The sequence below is a fragment of the Papio anubis genome, chromosome 3, assembly GCF_008728515.1.
Source record: "Papio anubis isolate 15944 chromosome 3, Panubis1.0, whole genome shotgun sequence".
In the NCBI taxonomy this organism is placed as follows: Eukaryota; Metazoa; Chordata; class Mammalia; order Primates; family Cercopithecidae; genus Papio; species Papio anubis.
This window is the reverse complement of record NC_044978.1, coordinates 26,969,025-26,991,414: the sequence shown is the minus strand read 5'-3', so window position 1 is coordinate 26,991,414 and position 22,390 is coordinate 26,969,025. Positions and strand designations below refer to the sequence as shown.

The 22,390-nt window shown below is 33.6% G+C and overlaps 1 long non-coding RNA gene across 1 annotated transcript; it reads right to left on the bottom strand.

The window, feature by feature from the left end:
- Positions 1 to 12,692: 12,692 nt before the first annotated feature.
- On the bottom strand, positions 12,693 to 22,237 carry LOC108586140. Its single transcript, XR_001902996.3, has 2 exons — positions 21,897 to 22,237; positions 12,693 to 13,020 (listed from the first exon to the last, which is right to left on the bottom strand). It is a non-coding gene; the product is annotated as an uncharacterized LOC108586140 (long non-coding RNA).
- Between the last annotated feature and the right edge of the window lie 153 nt (positions 22,238 to 22,390).

The following is a 22,390-nucleotide window of genomic DNA, read 5'->3' as shown; positions in this document are numbered from 1 at the left end:
ATTTTCTTCATTTATTTCCCCATTGATAGGCACCTAGGTTGGTTCTATGCCTTTGCTTTTGTGAACAGTGCAGCAATAATCATACCAGTGTGTGTCTATTTTTGGTATAATGATCTATTTTCCTTTGGGTATATAATCAGCAATGGGATTATTGAGTCAAATGGTAGCTCTGTTTTAAGTTCATTGAGGAATCCTCAGTGCTTTCCACAGTAACTGAATGAATTTACATTTTCACCAACAGGGTATAAACATTCCCCTTCCTCTAATGCTTCGCCATCATCTGGTTTTTTTGTTTGTTTGTTTGTTTGTTTGTTTTTAACTTTTAAATAGCAGCCATTCAGACTGGTGTAAGCTGATATCTCATTGTGGTTTTGACTTACATTTCTCTGATATGGTGACGCTGAGCATTATTTCATATATTTGTTGGTTTCTTGTATGTCTTCTTTTGAGAAGTGTCTGTTTAAGTCTTTTGCTCATTTTTAATGGAGTTATTTGTTTTTTGCTTGTTTAATTGTTTAAGATTCCTATAGATCTGGATGTATTAATGTGTTCTCACACTGCTCTAAAGAACTATGTGAGACTGGGTAAATTATGAAGAAATTGACTCACAGTTCTGCAGACCATACAGGAAGCATGGCTAAGAGACCTTAGGAAACTTACAAGCATGGTGGAAGGCAAAGGGGAAACAAGTATGCCTGACCATGGCAGAACAGGAGAGAGACAAAAATGGGGGAAGAGTCACATACTTTTAAATCTTCAGATCTCATGAGAGTTCACTCAATATCATGAGAACAGCAAGGAGCAAATCCACCCCATTATTCAATCACCTCCTACCAGGTCCCTCCTCCAATATGACATGAGATTTGGGTAGGGACTCAAATTAAATATATATTAATGAATATTAGGAGTTTGTAGAATGCATAGTTTGTGAACAGTCTCTCCCATTCTGTAGGTTGCCTTTTTTTCTGTCAATAATAATAGTCTGTTTATTTTGTGCTGTGCAGAAGCTCTTTACTTTAATTAGATCCCACTTGTCTATTTTTGTTTTTATTGAAATTGCTTTGGAGACAGCCAAAAATTCCTTGCCAAGGCCAATATTGAGAAGAGTATTTACTAGGTTGTCTTTTAGGATTTTTAACGATTGAGGTCTTACATTTAAATCTTTCATCTATCTGAAGTTAATTTTTGTATATCACAAAAGGTAAGCGTCCAATTTCATTTGTCTGCATATGTCTAACCAGTTATCCCAGCACCATTTATTTGAATAGGGAGTCTTTTCCCCATTGTTGTCTTTGCTGGCCTTATTGAAGATCAGATGGTTGTAAGTCTGCATCTTTATTTCTGAGTTTTCTATTCTGTTGCATTGATCCATGTGTCTGTGTACCATGCTGTTTTGGTTACAGCCTTAAAGCAGAGTTTGAAGTCAAGTTGTGTGATACCTCTGATTTTGTTCTTTTTTCTTGGGATTGCTTTAGCTATATGGGTTCTTCTTTGGTTCTATATGAATTTTTAAATAGTTTGTTCTAGTTTAGTGAAGAATAATATTGGTACTTTGATGGAAATAGCATTGAGTCTATAAATTGCTTTCGGCAGTAAGACCATTTTTTAACATATTGATTCTTCCAATCCATGAGCCTCGAATATTTTTCCATTTATTTGTGTCATCTCTGATTTCATTCAGCAGTGTTTAGTAGTTATACTTGCAGAGATCTTTTACTTCTTGTTTAGCTGTGTTCATAGGTGTTTTGTTTTATTTTTGGGTCCTGAATGTGTTATTATGTTCTTGATTTGACTCTCAGACTTGACATTGTTGATATATAAAAATGCAACTGATTTTTGTATGTTGCTGTTGTACTCTGAAACCTTACTAAAATCATTTATCAGTTCTACTAGCCTTCTGGCAGAATTTTTAGGGTTTTCTAGATATAGAATCATAGTGTTGGGAAAAACAGATAATTTGACATTTTATTTTCCTACCCAGATGCCTTTTATTTCTTTCTCTTGCCTGATTGCTCTTGCTGGTACTTACAGTACTATGTTGAATGAAAGTGGTGAGAGTGGGCATCCTTGTCTTGTTCCAGTTCTCAAAGGGAATGCTTCCAGCTTTTGCCTGTTCAGTATGATGTTGGCTGTGGGTTTGTCATATACTGCTCTTGTTATTTTAAGCCATGTTCCCTTGATGTCTACTCTTTCGAGGGTTTTTATCATGCATGGATGTTGGATTTCATCAAAAGCTTTTTCTGTGGCTATTGAGACGATCATGTGGATTTGCTTTTGATTCTGTTTATGTGGTGAATCACATTTATTGGTTTGTGTATGTTGAAGCAGCCTTGCATCCCTAGAATAAAGCCTACTTGATTATGGTGTATTATTAACTTTTTAATGGGCTGCTGGATTCAGTTTTCTAGCATTATTGTGTTGAGGATTTTTACATCTATGTTCATCAGGGGCATTGGCCTGAAGTTTCCTTTCTTCATTATGTCTCTGCCAGGTTTTGGTATTAGGCTGATGTTGGTTTCACAGGATGAGTTAAGGAGGAGTCCCTCTACCTCATTTTTTTAAGAATAATTTCAGTAAGATTTAGAATAGTTTCAGTAAGATTGATGTCTAGTAGAATTTAGCTCTTTATTCATCTGGTCCAGAGCTTTTTTCAGTTGGTAGGTTTTGTGTTACTGATTCAATTTCAGAGCTCCATATTGATCTATTCAGGGTTTCAATCTTTTCCTGATTCAATCTTGAGAGACTGTATGTTTCCAGGAATTTATTAATTTCCTCTAGATTTTTCAATTTGTGTGCATGGAGTTGTTCATAGTATTATCTAAAGGTCTTTTGTATTTCTGTGGGACCAGTTGTAATGTCATCTTTGTCATTTCTGATTGTACTTATTTGAATATTCTCTCTCTTTTTCTTTGTTAAACTAGCTAGCAGTCAGTCAATGTTCTTTATATTTTCAAAGAACCAATGCTTCAATTCATTGATCCTTTTATGAATTTTTGCAATGATTTCATTTAGTTCTTCTTTCATTTTAGTTATTTATTTTATTCTGTGGACTTTGGGGTTGATTGGTTCTTTTTTATTTCCTAGTTCTTTTAGGTGCAAAGTTAGATTGTGAAATTGAGATTTTTTTTTCAAACTTTTTGATGACGGTGTTTATGGCTATAAACTCTTAACACTGCTTTAACTGTATCCCAGAGATTTTTGTATTTTGTGTCTCTATTTTTATTAATTTCATTTTTTAAAAATTAATTTATTATTATTATTATACTTTAAGTTCTAGGGTATATGTGCATAACGTGCAGGTTTGTTACATACGTATACTTGTGCCATGTTGGTGTGCTGCACCCATCAACTCGTCAGCACCCATCAACTCTCATTTACATCAGGTATAACTCCCAATGCAATCCCTCCCCCCTCCCCCCTTCCCATGATAGGCCCCGGTGTGTGATGTTCAAAGAATTTTTTGAATTTCTGCCTTCATTTTGATGTTCACACAGGAGTCATTCAGGAACAAGTTGTTTAATTTCAATGTATTTATGTAGTTTCAAGAAATCTTCTTGATATAGATTTCTATTTTTATTGCACTGTGGTCCAAGTGTGTTTTGGGTATGATTTCCATTTGTTTGAATTCATTGAGATTTGCCTTATGATTGAGCATGTGGTTGATCTCAGAAAATACTCCATTTGCAGATGAGTAGAATGTACATTCTGTAATTTTTGGGTAGAGTGTTCTATAGGTATCTATTTTGTCCAACTGGCCAAATGTCAAGTTTAAATCTAGAGTTTCTCTGTTAGTTTTCTGCCTTGATGATCTGTCTAATGCTGTCAGTGGAATGTTGAAATCTCCCGTTATTATTGTTTGATTGTCTATGTCTTTTCGTAAGCCAAGAAGAACTTGACTTACAAATCTCAGTGCTCCAATATTGGATGCATATATATGTAGTACAGTTAGATCTTCTTGTTGGATTGTGACATTCATCACTATGTAATGATACTCTTTGTCCTTAATTTTTATTGGGTTAAAATCTGTTTTATCTGTTATAATAGCACAATCTTATTTTCTACAACTCAACTTGATTTCTCACTATGAGTCTACATTCTTAAGACTAAAAAGTAAAATAGTAAACTTTTACTATTAAAATCTGGTAAACTTTTACTAGATTTAAACATGCTTGTTCATTTGCCACCATTATGGTATCTTTTGAAATTTCAACTCTTCAGCAGTGGTGGTGGAAGTAGAAAGGGTGGTCCTTTATTTTTATTTTTATATCTTTCCAGTCAAGTTATTTTCTAATGCTTTCATCTGATTCTTCAGACACAGTGTCTTTACCTTTGTAATTTCATACATGGTCCTGTATGCCTTGAGACAGCAACCAGTTATTTGTCACAAGAGTCATCCTGCTGCTTAGGAGTGGTGTTGTGAAAATAACAGTGCTTGTCTGCCTGTGAACCTGTAGCTTATTTTTTTTCCTCTTTATTCGCCCATGATTCTCTATTCTGTAATGTGAAGAAATATATTAATATTATGGGAAATCTGCCTTTTCCAAGACCACTGTTCTTGATCCTAGACATGCCCAATCACTCATGAGAGCAAAACCTAGAAAAGACATATCTACTGCACTTGTTCTTTCTGTTGAGTGTGTCATACACTTGCAAGAAGCTAACAGGACTTAACCATTTTGGATATATTGGAAGAGAGAAGGGAAGAATGGAACAGAAATTAGATTGCTTAATTGAGGGTATCATTTGAACTCCAAAGCCCTCCTTCTCCTCCTGAGCTTGCAGAACGTGTGATGAATATTCTCTGCACCTAATAGCAAAAGCTCTGTCCTTTGAAGTAATTACTAACAATGATGTAAATATGTTCAGAGGAATAGAGGACAGGATAAAATAAATAGTATAAAATTGCCAAATCCTTAAAAAATGTGAATAAACATGTTAGAGATATGGGAGAAACTAACAGAATAAACAAGGGGGCTATGAAATTTTGCATGAGGGAAGCAGGATTTGGTGTTAGGTGTGAGAGAAAAATAAGATATATAAGAAATTAATATAATTTAATAGAAAACAAGCCCAAGTAGCCCAGTTTTTAAACTGGAAAAAAACACTTTTTTCAAAGAAGATATACAAATAGCCAATGGGTATATGAAAAGATGCTCAACATCACTAATCACTGGGGACATGCAAATCAAAACTTCAAGGAGATAGCAACTCATACATGTTAAGCTGGCTATTATTAGAAAGCCAAAACAGTGTCGTTGAGGCTTGGATATGGCCAGGACATTGAGAAAAGATAAATTTTAAATGCTGCTGGTTGTATTGTAAATTAGTCTAGCCATTATTAAAACTACACAAAACCAGAATGGAGGTTCCTGAAAAACTTAAAAATAGAATTACCACATGATCCAGATGCCACTTCTGGGTATAAATCCAAAGAAAATAAAATCACTATCTCAAAGAGATAACTGCATTTCCATGTTCATTTCAACATTACTCTTTTTAGTGAATTTTCTGGAAAGAGATAATACAGACATTTGATCAATCTGACTTTTTGAACTACCATAACTCTTTAAACATTTATTTAGCCATCTCCATTTTACCTTCCATCTGCTCTCCTCCATTACTGACATCTTAAATAACTTATAAATAAGAATATATTGACATTTGAGATGACTTACAAATAAGCATACTTATTTTATTATTTTATTCTTATATGTCTATTACAACATACTTTTAATGACTTAACATGGAACTGCATGCTCTAACATCAATTAAAGCAATCATTGAGAAAAAACTGTGTAAACAATAACAAGTGAAATATTTTAGAAAAAAAATCTTTGTTTTGGAACAAATGAAAATTTAGAAAAAAATTTGTATGTAGTTTCAACTTCTACTCAAGGCTATAATTAATTCAAGGGGCACTATATTTCATATTCTTATAGAGTACAACCCAGAGGCTTGCTAATTATTTCCATCCATACCACAGAAGTTCTGATTTGGACTGCACAGTTCTTTCTGATTTTTAAGCAGGTGTAGCCAGATTTATGAATTCTGTAGGAAAATAAGAAACTCTAAAAATTTTGCACCAGCATTTCCCCTTCAATATTTGTCACAATAAATTGGAGTTCATTAGAGGTAATCTACATCATGTTGCCAATGTTCCCACATAATCTATTTTTCAATTCGATATTCAAAAGAGTGGTACTTAATTTTATTTTATACCTGGTTTCTAGGGTCATTTAAATTTAATATGGGTATATGTATATAGATATATAAGTCTCATATATATTTTTTAAAAAGAAAAGTATTGGCATGGTAGTGCTGAATTCATACAAATGTTTCTTTGGAAATATTTTGGCATTCAAACTTTTTATCCATTATCCTAAATTGAGAATTGGGCTGCTATTAAATGATGGGTTCTATGCAGCCCCACAAGCTGATCACATAGACCAACCTGATTGATTCATATGGTTGGAAACACCATTGACCGTTCTTTTGTTGAGCAGTATGAATGGGTTCACATGCAGACCCCCTCACACAGCATAGTTAATATTAACATATAGAGCAGTGTAAAAAGCCCTACTCACTCATTAGCTTCAGGTAATCTAGTTTCAGGAAGAGAATTACAAATGTAGATTACCACAATAGTGATGATATAAGCTGCAGAAATATAAGATTTCATTTTAGATATCTATGTGTACAAGGTAAAGACTTGGAAAAGAAAAAGAATTTTGCCGTCAGAGGTTTTCTTTTCTCTTTTCCTTTTTTTCTTCCTAGTGTAAGTGAAAGTAACATTAGGTCTTCTAAATCAGAACATGTATAACCTTTGCTTTGTTTGTTTCTCTTTTTTCTTTAGAATATTTCATCTCAAAATTAATTTGTCAATTTTAAACCTACTAAATGGGCTATACAATGCTGCATTCTTTCTTAAATATAAACAATTTAAGTTAATTGATCTTTTAAAAAGTCTAATTTAGGCACAATCTCTTCGAATTACAAGGAGATATAATAAATAGAAATATAGATAAGAATTTGTCTTTTTGAATTTGTAGGGTTTTTTTGTAGACTTATAATTTAATTTTTTTTCTTTTTTTAGATATGAGATCTCTCTATGTTGCCCAGAATGGTTTCAACCTTCTGGGCTCAAGCAACCCTCCCAAACAGCTGAAACTACAGGTTCTAATTTCTTTTTGATGGGAATACTGACTTCCGTACTTACCTCTCCCCCACTTCAATCCTCACCATCAGCTCTACTTCTAGAAATGCAAACCGCTTTACAGCAACTAATATAAAGCTAGGCACTCAGTGGACACTCCATAATATTTGTTGATGATTATAAATTTGTCTTGACCAGATTGCTCAGATAATTGCTTTAAATCTCCTGTGGCAGTCGAGTTACACTGTGTGAAATTTGGCATGTCAATTAGCAACATTCTCAGATTTGCATACGGGCAGATGATGCTTTCATCAAATTAATTTAGGTCCTTCTATAAAAGACCATGACAATATTGTGAGATCCAAAATGAATCCAGTGCTAAGGACTAAAGTATTTCAATATATCATTACTGATCCTAACTATGCCATAAGCCCTTATTATGTTACATCTGCATCTGGAGTACTTCAGATATTTTTATATTTGAGAATATTAAATCAATAAATTTATGATTCCATCTGTCAAGTCTATAAGGCCTAAAATAACCTTCTAACTTCCACCAGCTATGTTATCAAAAATAGACTACCAAATTTGTTCCATATTAATGAGATAAATGAACACAAAATGTAAAGTCACACACAATTCAGTTTTCCTTCAGTGAATTTTGTTCATTCTTTAAACATATACATTATATATTTATTTACATCAAAATACTCCATATCATCTGGTGATTTTTGTAGCAAATAATATAATCTGTGACATTACAGTTTCTTATTCCTCCTAGAGACATGTTTACAATCTTTTTTCTGCTTTCCTTTTTTTGAAAACCCAAGGAGAGTATTCAAGTAGGTGTAATTGCACTTTTAAAAAGCCAAGGAAACAACTGGGTATAAAGGTAATAAAATAAACATTTAAAAAACACGACTGTGTGCAGACTCTCTTGATTTCACTTGCTCTTTTGTTATTGTCAAACTGTCAAATATGGGATAATTTTACAAACTTTTTTTTTTTTTTTTTTGAGACGGAGTCTCGCTCTGTCGCCCAGGCTGGAGTGCTGTGGCCGGATCTCAGCTCACTGCAAGCTCCGCCTCCCGGGTTCCCGCCATTCTCCTGCCTCAGGCTCCCGAGTAGCTGGGACTACAGGCGCCCGCCACCTCGCCCGGCTAGTTTTTTGTATTTTTTAGTAGAGACGGGGTTTCACCGTGTTAGCCAGGATGGTCTCGATCTCCTGACCTCGTGATCCGCCCGTCTCGGCCTCCCAAAGTGCTGGGATTACAGGCTTGAGCCACCGCGCCCTCATAGAGTGCCGTTAATTGAAACCTTTTTTTTTTCCCCTAAGAATCCTTCAGGTGTTTCCATTACCTCACTCAAGAAATTATAAGTAATTTCGTGAGTTTTATTTTTCTTCTTTATTGGTTTTCTGTTGGTAAATGAAGGACTGGAGGAAGGCCACCCCTGAAATATACCTTTCCTGAGAGAACAAACCTTCTCTAGAGGTCAAATTAATTCTGTTATCAAAGCAGCCCAGCCACTGAGCAGGAATATCTGTATACTGAAACCTCACAGCTTCTCAGAGGGCCATTTCAGAAGTCTAGTCACACTGAAATCATTCCTCATGCTGTCCTGGATGCAAAGGAGTACAGACCAGATCTGCATTATCCACTGGAGTGCACTCAGAGAGCCAGAATGTGCTGCTTCTGAATGAACTCATTCTTCTGCAGTACTGCATGCATTGTAAATACCAAAACATATTTGAGCATGCAAACTACCATAGAATTTGTCTGTTTGTATAGTTAGTATTAATAGATTCCATGAGTACATTTCCCCAAAAAATCTTCATATATAGATATATCTATATATGTATGTATATGTATATGAAATATATATATTTCAAGCTGTATTGCCTGTGTCAAAAATTTGGAAACCTTTATCTGGAAACTGGGGAGAAATATTTTCTTTATCAGACATTGCCTTTATTTGAAAGTTCCTTGTTTTTAAAATATTTTTATTCTTCACTTCTTTTCTGATCTCTCCCTTTAAAATGAAATTACTAATCTTTATAGAATTGCAATAATGTTTAGTTTTACTTAAAAGTATTAAAACAAAATCATATTAGCTGTATTTTAATCTTATATCATTGCAAATATCAGACTACTTTGATCTCTGTTTTTATTTGTATCATTCTGGTTGAGAGGGATATGTTCTAAGTTTCCTGTACTTTTCTAATGAACTTTCAAGGAATTTCTTTCGTTTGCTCTGCATTTCTCTATTAGATGCTGACTCAATTACCTGTGTCATCCTACAGTTGTTTTTAGTTTTTGTTCATCGTAGATATGAAATCTAACAATGACATAATTCTATTTCTTTCGTAATGTCCTAAAGGAAGTACTGGTCACAGCTCTACAGTTTCTTGAAATTAAATTAAAGTGAAATGATACATTCATTTTATTCTACTTGTTGGTTCTTTCTGTAGCTATCACTCATCAGATATTTAATTCATGTTCATTATATGCAGCAGTTAAAGGTGATGGACTCTGGAAATAAACAAATTCGGAGTAGAGATTTCCCCCAAAACATATGGACATACTTTATTTATAAAATTAAATGACTTATGTCTATTTTTATGCATTAGGTCCACACAGTGAAGGAACCTGGGATCTGCCACCAACTGAATTTGTGTTTCCAGACCTTAGTATCCTCTCTAAAATGAGAGAATTGACTCTAGCATAAAGTCCATTTTCACAAATTAATGTTTTCTATTCCTGCTATCAATATTATCCATCCACATTCTCCTTGATGCTTATCTACATAGAATTTATAAAACTCATCAAAATAATTCTTAAATTAAGAATACCAATACATCATTATAGTGCATATATTCTAATGTATTTCTCATACTAAATTACTTCTATGATTGACAGCAAAATGCTCTGTCACCAAATGCTGTCAATTCTCCCTCAAACATGTCTCTCAAATTCAGCCTTTCCTCTAAACCAACTGTCACTGCCTAAGTCTGGGTCATCATCATTTCTCCCTTGGACTATTACAATAATAGCCTCATAACTCTCTTAACTGACACCCTGTTCCTCCTTCACTCTCGCTCATCCCCCATATAACTGTCACAGTTCTCTTTCTAAAAGTAAAATGGCTCATGCCACCTAGCTGCTGAAGAACTTTATTATATGCAATATAAACTTCAAATTCTATACGTTAGCACAATCTTCCCTTAACCTATTTGCCCATTCTCATTTTATATTCACACCTTTCCCACTCAACTCCCAACTTAATTGCTCATAGTGAAGTAACCTTTGAATTTTCTTGACTTTCTATCCCTTTTTGCAACTCTCTGCCTTACTCATGCCTGTATATGATAGACACCCAATAACGACTTTTTGATGGAACAAATGAATACATTAACATGCTGTTGTTTTCACTTGGTGTATGTGTCCTTTAAGCAGAGTATGCATTACTCTGTTTTCTCAACTCTCCACAGCAAAGGAAGTTATTCCATTTTTCTGTGCTTTCACAATATTTATACATTGTCTTCAATGGTACTGTCTAGTATATATTCCTATTTATCTGTATAGGTTTAAATCAGAAATTACTATGGCAGATAGAATATTTTATTACTAATTTTATTTTCACCATTTGCTCCCAAGAGCATAGGAAGAACTCAATAAATGTGGTTGGATCAGTAAAACACATACAAATACTATAACAAATACTTTATTTCATTATAACTCACAGAGTGGTTTCCCATTTATGAGAAAATATAAGAAATGGCTATTTCAAATATGGAATTAAAATATTTAATTTAAGGACATTATTCTATAATGATTAATCTCTTATAAAGGACAGATAGAATCAGTGCCCACATGATATGAGAAAAAATAAATGCATGTAAATCTCTGCAGGAAACTTGCATTAAAGTAGGTAGAAACTGTGATTCTGATAATCACGACTTCAAAGTTTTCCCAACATTAATATTTAAGATTATTTAAATAAATTTAAAATACATTTATAAAAATGTGTACTTACTTAATAGGTTTAAAAATTACAGAGTTTTGACATTAGACCATTATTTTAATTATAATAAAGGTAGGATATATTTTTGCTAGACAAGATTTAAAATTAAAGTAGCAGCCACATCCAACATGAAATTTATGAGAGTGGAATTATTTTAAAAAGTATTCAAGTTCATGGTTTTGAAGATGTCTTGTGTTTTAACAAAGGTATTAGTAACTCGTTCTCAATTTTACTATCTATGGCCATTTAAAATAAACTTACCATGCTGCCTCAATAGGTCACAAGTTTCTTTAAAACTTACGCTTAAATTATTCTTCAATTCAGAAATAAATGTCTTTTTGAAATTATGAGTTGCACCAAAATGAGAAAAGGACATTTCACTAAAACTGTTTGTATTAATAGTTCCTTAGCTTCTGCTTCTTGTGTTCCTGAAATCATACAAATGTCAGAAATCGTGTTTTACAGAGTATTTTGTATAATAAAGAGTTTTATTATTACTTCACAAATCAACAAATCTTAACCTTTTAAAAAATATCCTGATATGATTTGTGGATTAAGTTTTTGTTAAAGATTACTATATATTTGGCTTTAAAGTCAAATTATTCATGCATAAAAAACTGAATGAGTCTAATATTAGCAGCACCTTTTTTAATGATTTGGGGTGTGTATGGTTTTGTTCTGCACATATTGTTACCAAGTTCAGTAAGTGTTAATAAAAATGAAAAAGAAAAATTATAGTTAATCTTCTGCTCACTGAATGTAATAAGCCTTTGGTGAGGGCTACGCTACATGCTGTGAGGATGACCCTCAAGTAGCTTTCAGTACAGAAAGTGAATGAAAAATAAATGTAATGCAGAAACATCCAACCATGTTTTAATAAGAATTCAAATGAGAGATTATATCTAATTGGAGAGAAAGAAAGAGTTTCAGAATTAGGGGGCAAAGAAAGACCTACAAGGATAAAAAGATTTCTTGAAATAAATGTGAAGAAAGAGATCATGCTCAATATAAGTAGCAGGATTAATAAGAACATGGAATGCAAATGTCTTCTTAAAATGCCTACATTGATATAGTTTACCTACGTAGTCACCAAAGGGAAGAATTTAAAACATCGGTGTTTTCAGTAACATTGGGTACATGCAAAGGGTATCTTCAGTTATCTAATCAAAGATATATCAAAAATGACCGTCCAACATAGGACAGACCTTCAGTTTCTTTCATTGCCTGTACGAAAGTGAGTAAGAGACATCTTCATGTGGTGGTTTAGTTTGATAATGAAGTCCTTACATTTGGAATTCCTGTTGATGCTTGGATTTCTCACACTACATTTGCACCCCCTTATTCACGAAGAATATATTCCCAGATGGGGATGCCTAAAACTGTGGATACTACAAAACCTTGTATACACTATACACACATACACATAAGTTTAATTTATACATTATACACAATAATATACTAACACCAATAACTAATAATAAAATTGGACAATTATAAAAATATATTATAATAAAAGTTACTTAAAATTTATATATTGTTTATTTTTGAAATTTTTTGTTTAACATTTCAGGATCACAGTTGATCCATGTAAGTGAAACCATTAATAAGGGGAGAAGTGCTGTTAAGTATTTGATAAGCAATTTGTTCCCAGGAGCGGTTAGGTTGGACGGCATTGTGTTGCAATTTACTTATCTTTTATGGTATTGACTTCTTTTTCAAAACCAGTATTGGAGGTAATTTTGGTGATGTTGTTCATTCTAGTTTTGGGAGAGGAGAGTCCAGGTAACAAGATAAAGGAATGGAGAAATCATTTTGGTTCTTTTTCCACTTTGCCTTTAAAAACTCTGGATGCAAGAAAAATGTGAGAAAGCAAGTAATAAATATTAATAATAATAATAGGTGTCAGCAATTAGCTATGTGTCATCCCTCTCTCCTTACCATATGTTACAAGAACAAGGAAGAATTCTCTAATAGCCACAACAGTTGAATTAAGACATGGATGGCTTTGAGAACCAAGGAGGCTTAATTATCTGAAATGTGCAGACAGAGGCTCAATAACCACATGGTAAGGATGGTATGGGAGGAAGTCAAGCATTAGTTAGGTGGGCTTCATGTGTATGAACTGGCTGGTCTCAGAGGACCCCATCCTCAGAAAGGTCCTATGATTAGTTTCATGCTTTACAGTCACTGCCTTGAAAATTTAGGACAAGAAGCCTCACTTTCATTTACGTGGGAGTATACAAATTCTGCTGCACGGTGCTGAGTATCAGACCACTGGTATCCCTAGTAGACACTTAAAGATCCTTTTGATTCCGAATTCCTTTGCTACTCGGTATTTATTTGGCAATCTAGAGTGAGAAACAATCTTTGAATAATAATTTTTGAGATCATATAGGGATTAGCAGCAAGAAATATGAAAAGATAATCAAATCAACCTGTGCTTATACAATTAATTATATTAACTAAATAGAGGAGTGCGACTTGGGCAAATAGGATAGTCCTAAATTCTTACATTAGAGTTAAAGACATAAAAGGGATGGTTGTTGAGGAAACTAGGCAGAATAGCCAGTTACTGTTATGACATCAGTACAAATTCAAAAAGCCAAATAGGCAATTAATGATTCTAATTGTAGTAACAATACAGGACATTACGAGATAGGTGAAGCAAACAATTACTTGTGCAAATGCTGGAGGCTAGGTAGGCTGTTATCCATATACATGGCCCACCTGAAACAGTTAATTGTATTAGCTGTTGCTTTTTTATCTTATCAAAATTGGAACTTTTACTCCACTGCTAAATCAAATGCTTCAAAAGTCTCATTCATGTAAAATAAAGTTTCTTAAAAATTCAGTAAAATAAGTTACATATTTCACATGTTTTTTTCACATATCTTCAGCACAAATCTAAAGATCTCTGAAAGAGAAAACACTGACATAAATATTGTCTTGATCTTCCTCCTTAGATGTCTCAAATATTCTCCATTATGGGTGTGAGTAGTTTATTTCCCTTGAACCTTCTAAAATCCCCATTTGTAATACAGTGAAATCTGGACAGCCCATACGGCTCAATGCAATTTTCTCATAGAAAACTCCTGCTAATAACAATTTCTATCGAGTCCCTTGGTGAAATGCAAAGCTCCTTTATCATCAGAGGTTTAGAAAAATGAATCAAAAGACGGGAGCAAAGCTATTTAAGGACTAAGGAGGATTCTACACAAATACCTTGATTTTCACCTTTGAATTTAAACTTTTAGTTTAAATGAAGTCGCATGTCACATTTATAGCTCAAATAAAAATAATTGAATACTTACTTGTGTTTGAGATATTGCGTCTCATTAAATATATGAAGATTTAAAAAACTCAGCTTTAAGGAAAGTGTTAATATAGTCAACACTTTTTTTTAACGAGTAATTGTGAAATTTACTTATTGTGTTTGGGTTCTACAGAGGAACAGAACAGAACCTGTGTTTTGTATGTGTGTGTGTGTGTGTGTGTGTGTGAGAAAGGATTGATTCAGGTAATTATTGTAAAGCTTTGTAAGGCCAAAATCTCCCTGGAAGGCAACAGGGTAAGCTGCAGGCTGGAGACCCAGGGAAGAGTCAGAGTTCAAGTCCAAAGGCAGTCTGATGGCAGAAGTTCTTGTTTCTCAGGGAGGTCAATCTTTTTCTATTAAGGCCTTAAATTGATTGGATGAGGCCCACCCACCTTATGGAGGCTAAACTCCTTTACTGAAAGTTCACCAATTTAGATACTAATCTCATCCAAAAAAATACCTTAACAGAAACATCCAGAATAATATTTGATCAAACATCTGGGCACTGTGACCCAGCCAAGTTGATACACAAAATTAACTATCATACTTTCTTAGAGTTTGTGGCTACTGGCACAAGTATTTAAATGGAATTAATATATAAATATTCAAAATAAGTCACAGCATGCATAACAGTATACATATAGCAGCAGCTACATTTCTGCATAATTTACCTTCTTAGAGAGCTAGATGGAGAAAATCAACAGTAACTTCTCAACTCAAAAAAAACCCTTTATATTAAGGAAAAAAGTTATGTGACTGCTCCAATTCCTTTCTTTAAATTTTGTCTGAAGAAAAAACTGATTGTTCAGATTCTGCTTTTTTGTGCTTGAAGTATTTTTATTTCAAGAATAAGTGGGCTCATTTAACTAAGGAAAGAGAATGCAGAATTGAAGAAGAAAAAAATAAACAAACATATATCTCATTATACCAGAAAAAGAACAAATTATGTATCACTTAACAGGACACAGCCTGTAAAAAGTAACATTAAAGAATATTTAATGGTACATGTAATTGAACAAATATCATGCAAAATAATTTGAGTTCCAATTGATGGGTGTTGAATAAAATATTGTCTTCATCTAACGGTAAGAAATGTTTGTCTCGGTAAATAGCCTAAGGAAGACATCAACGACTGCGCCTGGATTATGGAAGTGCAGTGGCCTATAGATGAGGGCCTAAGTCTTGACTCTCAAAGGATAAATACATGCAGGTTGTCTCCAGTAATTTAAATTTTTTAAAGAAACAGAAATATTATCCCCACACACCTTGCTTAACTGGTAAAGACAGGAGAGGACCCATTAAATTTCGCTTCAAATACAAAATCATTGATGTATGTTTTTTCAATCTAAACATACCATAATTTAGAAGAATTACCTGATCACTACTAAAAAATAAAAATTGTAAGAAGTGTGTTATGGCGAGTAAAGTGAAGATGATTTGAATAACATTTTGGAATGCTCATGCTAAGTGTATCTAAAAACACTAAAGTTTGCAATTTGAAAGCTCTGTGTTGCTGGCAATAGAACTAGGTCTGCAGACAGATATTAAAATAAAAAATATTTTCCTATTAGAAAAGAGTCTTTGATCAAATAATACAATAATCAGTTTACTAAAGCAAAGGAAATATTTCTAGATGCATCTCTATTTAAATTTCATGCAGCATAAACCATGTCCAACTGTTTCTGTCTTTTATCTAAGAAGATAACGTTCCAGATCAAAATATTGACCTGCATAAGTAAATTCGTTCTAGATTTATGCTGATGCTTGGATTTACCTGGAGAAATTCATATGAAAGACGAAACCTGAAGCGTGGAGAATCACACAAGAAAACGCTTAACCGTTCAGCGCCTAAGATATGTCGTTGGAATGTGCTATTTGAGCTCTTGGTTTTACTCTGCTTAACTAGTTGTGAACTGACAGTTTACTTCACCACTTTGGGTTACTGTAACTAGTTTCTTATACAATCAAGGCCTTGTATACATCATCTCCAAAGTTCCGTAATTTATAAAAGACAGCAAAAATCATGAAAGATTTTTCAGGTTCAAAATGCATTTTAATTCTAAGGAAGAGGGGTGTCAAGAAACTAAAATCATTCACGTTTGCCGAGAAGTTTTCTACCCCAGTAGATCTGTGTCAAAAGAAAAGATTTATAAATATATGCACACCAATGTACTTTTACCAAAAGTTCTGTAATGTTTCATTTCTGAGAGGGACACAGGATGATGAAACAATTTGTTACTCCTTATCGCTTTTATATTAAAATAAAAATTATCAAAAGATGATCTACATATAGATTAGGCATTTGATATGAAACTGTAAAGTATGATTAAAGAGACAAATTCTGTTATGTGACATACAACTTGAATTTCTCTTTAAACATCAAACTCAGTGTTTCTGTTTACTGAAGGAAAGCCCTAAAGTTCCTCAATCAAAGTAAAATATGTAAATCAAAGTGCATGGTTTATTCTGAAGGGTTTTTGCTTGGATGTGAAAACCATCCTGCTGCTTTTTTTAATGAGAAGAAAATTGTGTGGTTTTTTTCTTCTCCTTTTTAAAATGGAGGATTTAATTCTACAGGGTTGCCTGTAGAAAATGATACATTTTATGAACTCTGTATAATTCCATGTATGTGCTCGGCTGGAATAGGTTTAATTTCTATTATTGCTGTGTAGGAGATAGGGCTTGAAGAGTGAGAAATGAAGCAGAAGGTAGTTTATTGTGAAATTGATGCTTAGTAGTTCAGTGATCCACAGTGTAGCATGTGTGAGAATCAGTGGCTTACCGATCCATAATATATTTATCGGCAGACCTTCATGCTACTTGCACACAAATCAAGGAGAGAAGATGGTGATTGTACTCTATATTAGAAGAAAATAATATTAAAGGCAAAAAATGCCTAATTGGAATTTGGAATTCTTTGAGAATTATGTGTGTATAACATTAGAAAAAGAAACATACACATATAATAAAAAAGAAACATATACATACAAATAAATTTTGACTATCATTGCATAAATTATTGTAATTTTAGCTATTTTTCTCATTTATATGCAAGGAATATGCAAGATTCTTTTTACATGTTATTCAAAAACCATAGGAAAGATACTTTTATTTATTTATTTTAAATATGATTACACATAATTGAATTCATATATTTTAGGTTATAAAGTTTGATGAATTTTGACAAATGCATATATGTATGTAACCAATTCCCAAATTAATATAAAGACTGTCACCATTATCACCTCAAACTCTCTTTCGCTCTTTTCTAATTAATAATCCCCCTTGCCTAGGAAACTACTGTTCTAATTTCCATCACTGTAGCTTAGTTTTTACCAGTTCTACAACTTTATATAGATACAAACCTGGACATTGCAAAAGACACATTAAAAATATGTTTATTTCTGTTAACATCTTCATAAAGTGTTAAGTTTTGTTCCACCAAACAAATTATCAATAGTCTTGAACTTGCAGACTCTGCTTTGTTGAGTCTATTTCATTTATGTCATTAAGTTTTTCAGTCTTTTATTCTCAAAAAGTAATCCAAGCTCTGTACCAGTCCCCTCTAATTTAGTAGATGGGAAAACACTGGGTCTTCTCCATTGAGCAGCAGCTGAAACATCAGCTTTTCTCTTTGAACATTCTGTTTTCTCCCACCCCTGGATTCCTGGAATTCTTCCACGCATGGATACTCCATTGCTCAGCTAAGATTTGAGGTGAGGTTATACACAGATTTTGGATTCCCATTCTATTTCTTCCTCCTTTTCAGATCTCCCTCAATTTCCAAATTGAGGACTATTGGTCCCAAACTTTGGAATCCTTCACACCATATGACTATGGCTTTCTGCTTAAGTTCCTGTGGATTGAGATGTGTCCTTAGGAGAAAACTATGTCCTTGCATAAATGATACAGTTTGCACTGCTCCTTTAGCAGATAGATTCACTTAGATCTCTCTTGCTGTTGTTCGCTTCCTAGTGCCTTCGAATAGTTCTTTCAGAAAACTGCCGAGACTTTATAATGATTGACTTTTGAAGAATTATGTCTATAAAAACTATTCTACTCTTCTAGATCCAAAACTCATGTTCTTTCATAATTTGAAATATTTATTGCTTAGAAGTGCTGTGCTAACACATGTTGTACCAAGCCCCTAACATACGCATTTGACTAAACAGTTATATATATATATATACACATATACATACATATATATATACACACACATGTAATTTGTCTTTCTCTGTCACCAGGCTGGAGTGCAGTGGCACAATCTTGGCTCACTGCAACCTCTAAATCCCTGGTTCAAGCAATTCTGCCTCAGCCTCAACCTCCTGAGTAACTGGGATTACAGGCATGCACCACAATGTCCAACTAATTTTTGTATTTTTAGTACAGACAGGGTTTCGCCATGTTGGCCAGGATTTTCTTGATCTCCTGACCTCGTGATCCACATGCCTTGGCCTCCCAAAGTGCTAGGATTACAGGCGTGAGTCACCACGCCCGGCCTCACAAATATATTTTAATTTATTAATTAACGTGACATATGACACATTATTTCTTAAAAATTTATAGCTATCAACATAATCTTAGAGGACACCTAGTCTAATTTTCTCTCCAAATTATAATTCCTATATACATTTTTTCTACTAGTTCTCATTGATGTTATTTTAAAAAAAAATCTGGCCCATTATATTAAAATGAGCCTATTTAAATCTGGAGAATTTCAGCTCCCTGAAATTTCTGACTTTTAATAGTATAAAATCTGCCCTTTAACTTTTACTTCAAATTACTTAATTAACAAACTGCCAGTGACAAATTCTTGCTTCACATTAACGAAACACCTAAAATCCTAAATTATTAGTTACGTTTGAACAAGGTTTAGTATTCTCTTAATGTTTTTGTATTCTGTTAACACGACAACCTAGTATAGTATTCTAAATTTCTAAGCATTGTGTCACTTCTCCCTTCACTTTGATCCTTCTTTTGAGGACTTCATACAAAGTTATATCCACTTGACTCACCTGCTTCTTAGATAACTTAAGACTCTTTCTAGATATTATCACTTTAGTAACATTAATAGATGACTTTACATTTCGTGTTAGTGTTTGTTGTATTTAAACAGCAACATCTTTTTGTTTGTGTTTTCTGTCATGTTCTTTTTTTATTTCAATCTTAACCCAAGTGATTTTTCACTTAAATTCTTCCTTAAATGTATCTATTTCTAATACCAATATATACTCAAGAAATATCATATTATGCCAATACCTAGTTCATTATATATGTTGATTGTGCACAGCCCTATCAATGTTAATTACAATATGTTCTTCAGCACTATATTCAATGGTTTAGCCATGCTTGTCAGTATTTTTTTTCTTAGAATATACTTGACTGTCTATTGCTGCATGTTAAAGCCATTTCACTTTTGCATTCTTCAATATAAATGAAGGAAAATTAGTTCCCTAAAAACTTTAAGATTATAATTTGTTTTTATTTATTTATTTATTTCGAGACAGAGTCTCACTCTGTTGTCCAGGCTGGAGTGAAGTGGCGTGATCTTGGCTCACTGCAACTTCCACCTCCTGGGTTCAAGTGATTCTCCTGCCTCAGCCTCACAAATAGCTGGGATAACAGGTGCGTGACACCACGCCCGGCTAATTTTTGAATTTTTATAAGAGATGGGGTTTTGCCATGTTGGCCAGACTGGTCTTGAACTCCTGAACTCAGATGATTCACCTTCCTTGGCCTCCCAAAGTGCTGGGATTACAGGCTTGAGCCACTGCACCTGGCCTAAGATTATAATTTGTGCTATTAATTTATTGAAAACAATTTTCATTTTCAAAGTAGTTAAATACATTTCTAAATTGTTCAAATGTTTCCTCCTTAGCCCTACTTTATTTACAAACATGTATATGTATGTTCATGTAATATGTATGTATACGTAATATGTGGCATTTAAAAAGCAGGCACATAGCTTAGTTATTATGGTGCTTCCATATCTATTTTTGCATCATCTTTGATGTTTGGAGTGACTATATGACCTGATTTGGACAATGAAATGTGTGGAATAATGAAGTGCATCATTTCTGGGTGAAAGATTTAATAGCCAGTGTATTAGTCAATGTGTTCCCATCCACTACCTACAGCTAATATCGAAACTTGTTCTGACATGGAGCCCTTAATGCTTAACTGGTTTTCACTGAAAAACAAATTATTTCCTTTATATTAAAGAAATTGTTTACATAATTTACAAATAAGTGTCAATAAAATTTATATAACAGAACATGGACTATTAGCACTTTTTAAAACACAATTATCAGAATGGGGGTTTGGATATGGCATTTTATGGTATTTGATAGTGGTTATTTTTGGCCCTAACTGGAGTATTAAATACTAATACTGTATTAATAATTGCACTTTGGGGTCATCTTGATACTACAAGAGTTTTATAGATATTGCTACTAGCCTTACCAAAATCTGTTTTCTCTTTTGTCTTATTATAAAAACCTTCATATTTATAGAGTAGAAATATAGCACATTAAAATATTCAGGAAACTAAGGTCCTAGAAAGCTGGCTACTTAACATTTTAGGATAATCATTTTTGTTATAATTTGGTAAATAATATTCATTTTACACCAAATAACACTCATTTGTGAAAGTTTCTTAGGTGTTTCCTCACTGTATTTTTCCACATGTAATATGCAGCCATGACATGCCGTCCTGGAGAACAAAGCACAGTCGTGCTTAACAACAGGAAGACATTCTGAGAAATGTGTCTGCTAATTTTGTCTTTGTGTGAACATTATACAGTATACTTTCACACACCCAGATGGCACAATCTACTACACACCTAGGCTACAAGGTGCAGCCTATTGATCCTAGGCTACAAACCTGGACAGCATGTTACTGTACTGAATACTGTAGGCAATTGGAACACAATGGTAAGTACTTGTGTATTTAAACATAGAAAAGGCACAGTAAAAATACCGTATAAAACAAAAAATGGTACACCTTTTTTTATGGTGTGGGACACTTACCATGAATGGAGCTTGCAGGATAGAACTTGCTCTGGGTGAGTCAGTGAGTGAGTGGCGAGTGAATGGGAAGTCCTAGGACGAGACTGTACACTAACTGTAGACTTTATCACCGCTATACACTTAGCCTACACTAAGTTTCTTTAAAATGTCTCTTTTATCAATAATAAATTAACCTTTGCTACTATAATATTTTTACTTTATAAGTATTTTAAATTTTCACGTTTTTTGCTCCTTTGTAATAACGCTTAGCTTAAAAGACAAACACATTGTACAGCTGTGCAAAAATGTTGTCTTTCTTTATACCTTTATTCTATAAGCTTTGATCTATTTTAAATTTTTTTAACTTTTTTGTTAACGAGTAAAACACAAACGCACCCATTAGCCTAGGCCAGCGCAGGGTCAGGATCATCAATGGCACTGTCTTCCACCGCCACATCTTGTCACACTGGGAGGTTCAATTGCCCACTTCAGGGGCAGTAACATGTATGGAGCTGTCATCGCTTATGATAACAATATCTCCCTGTGGAACCTCTTGAAGGACTTGCTTGAAGCTGTTCTACAGTTAATTTTTTTGAAAAACTAAGTACAAGGAGTACACTCAAAAATAATGATAAAACATGCAGTAAATACATAAACCAATAACATAGTTGTTTATCATCATGATTAAGTATTATGTAGTGTACATAGTTGTGTTTGCTCTCCTTGTATGTGACTGGCAGCACAATAGGTTTGTTCACACCAGCTTCATCACAAGCCAGTGAGTAATGAGTCATGCTATGATCTAACAATGGCTACAGCATCACAAAGCAATAGGGATTTTTCAGCTCCAATTTAATCTTATGGGACCACCATCGTATATACAAGAAGTC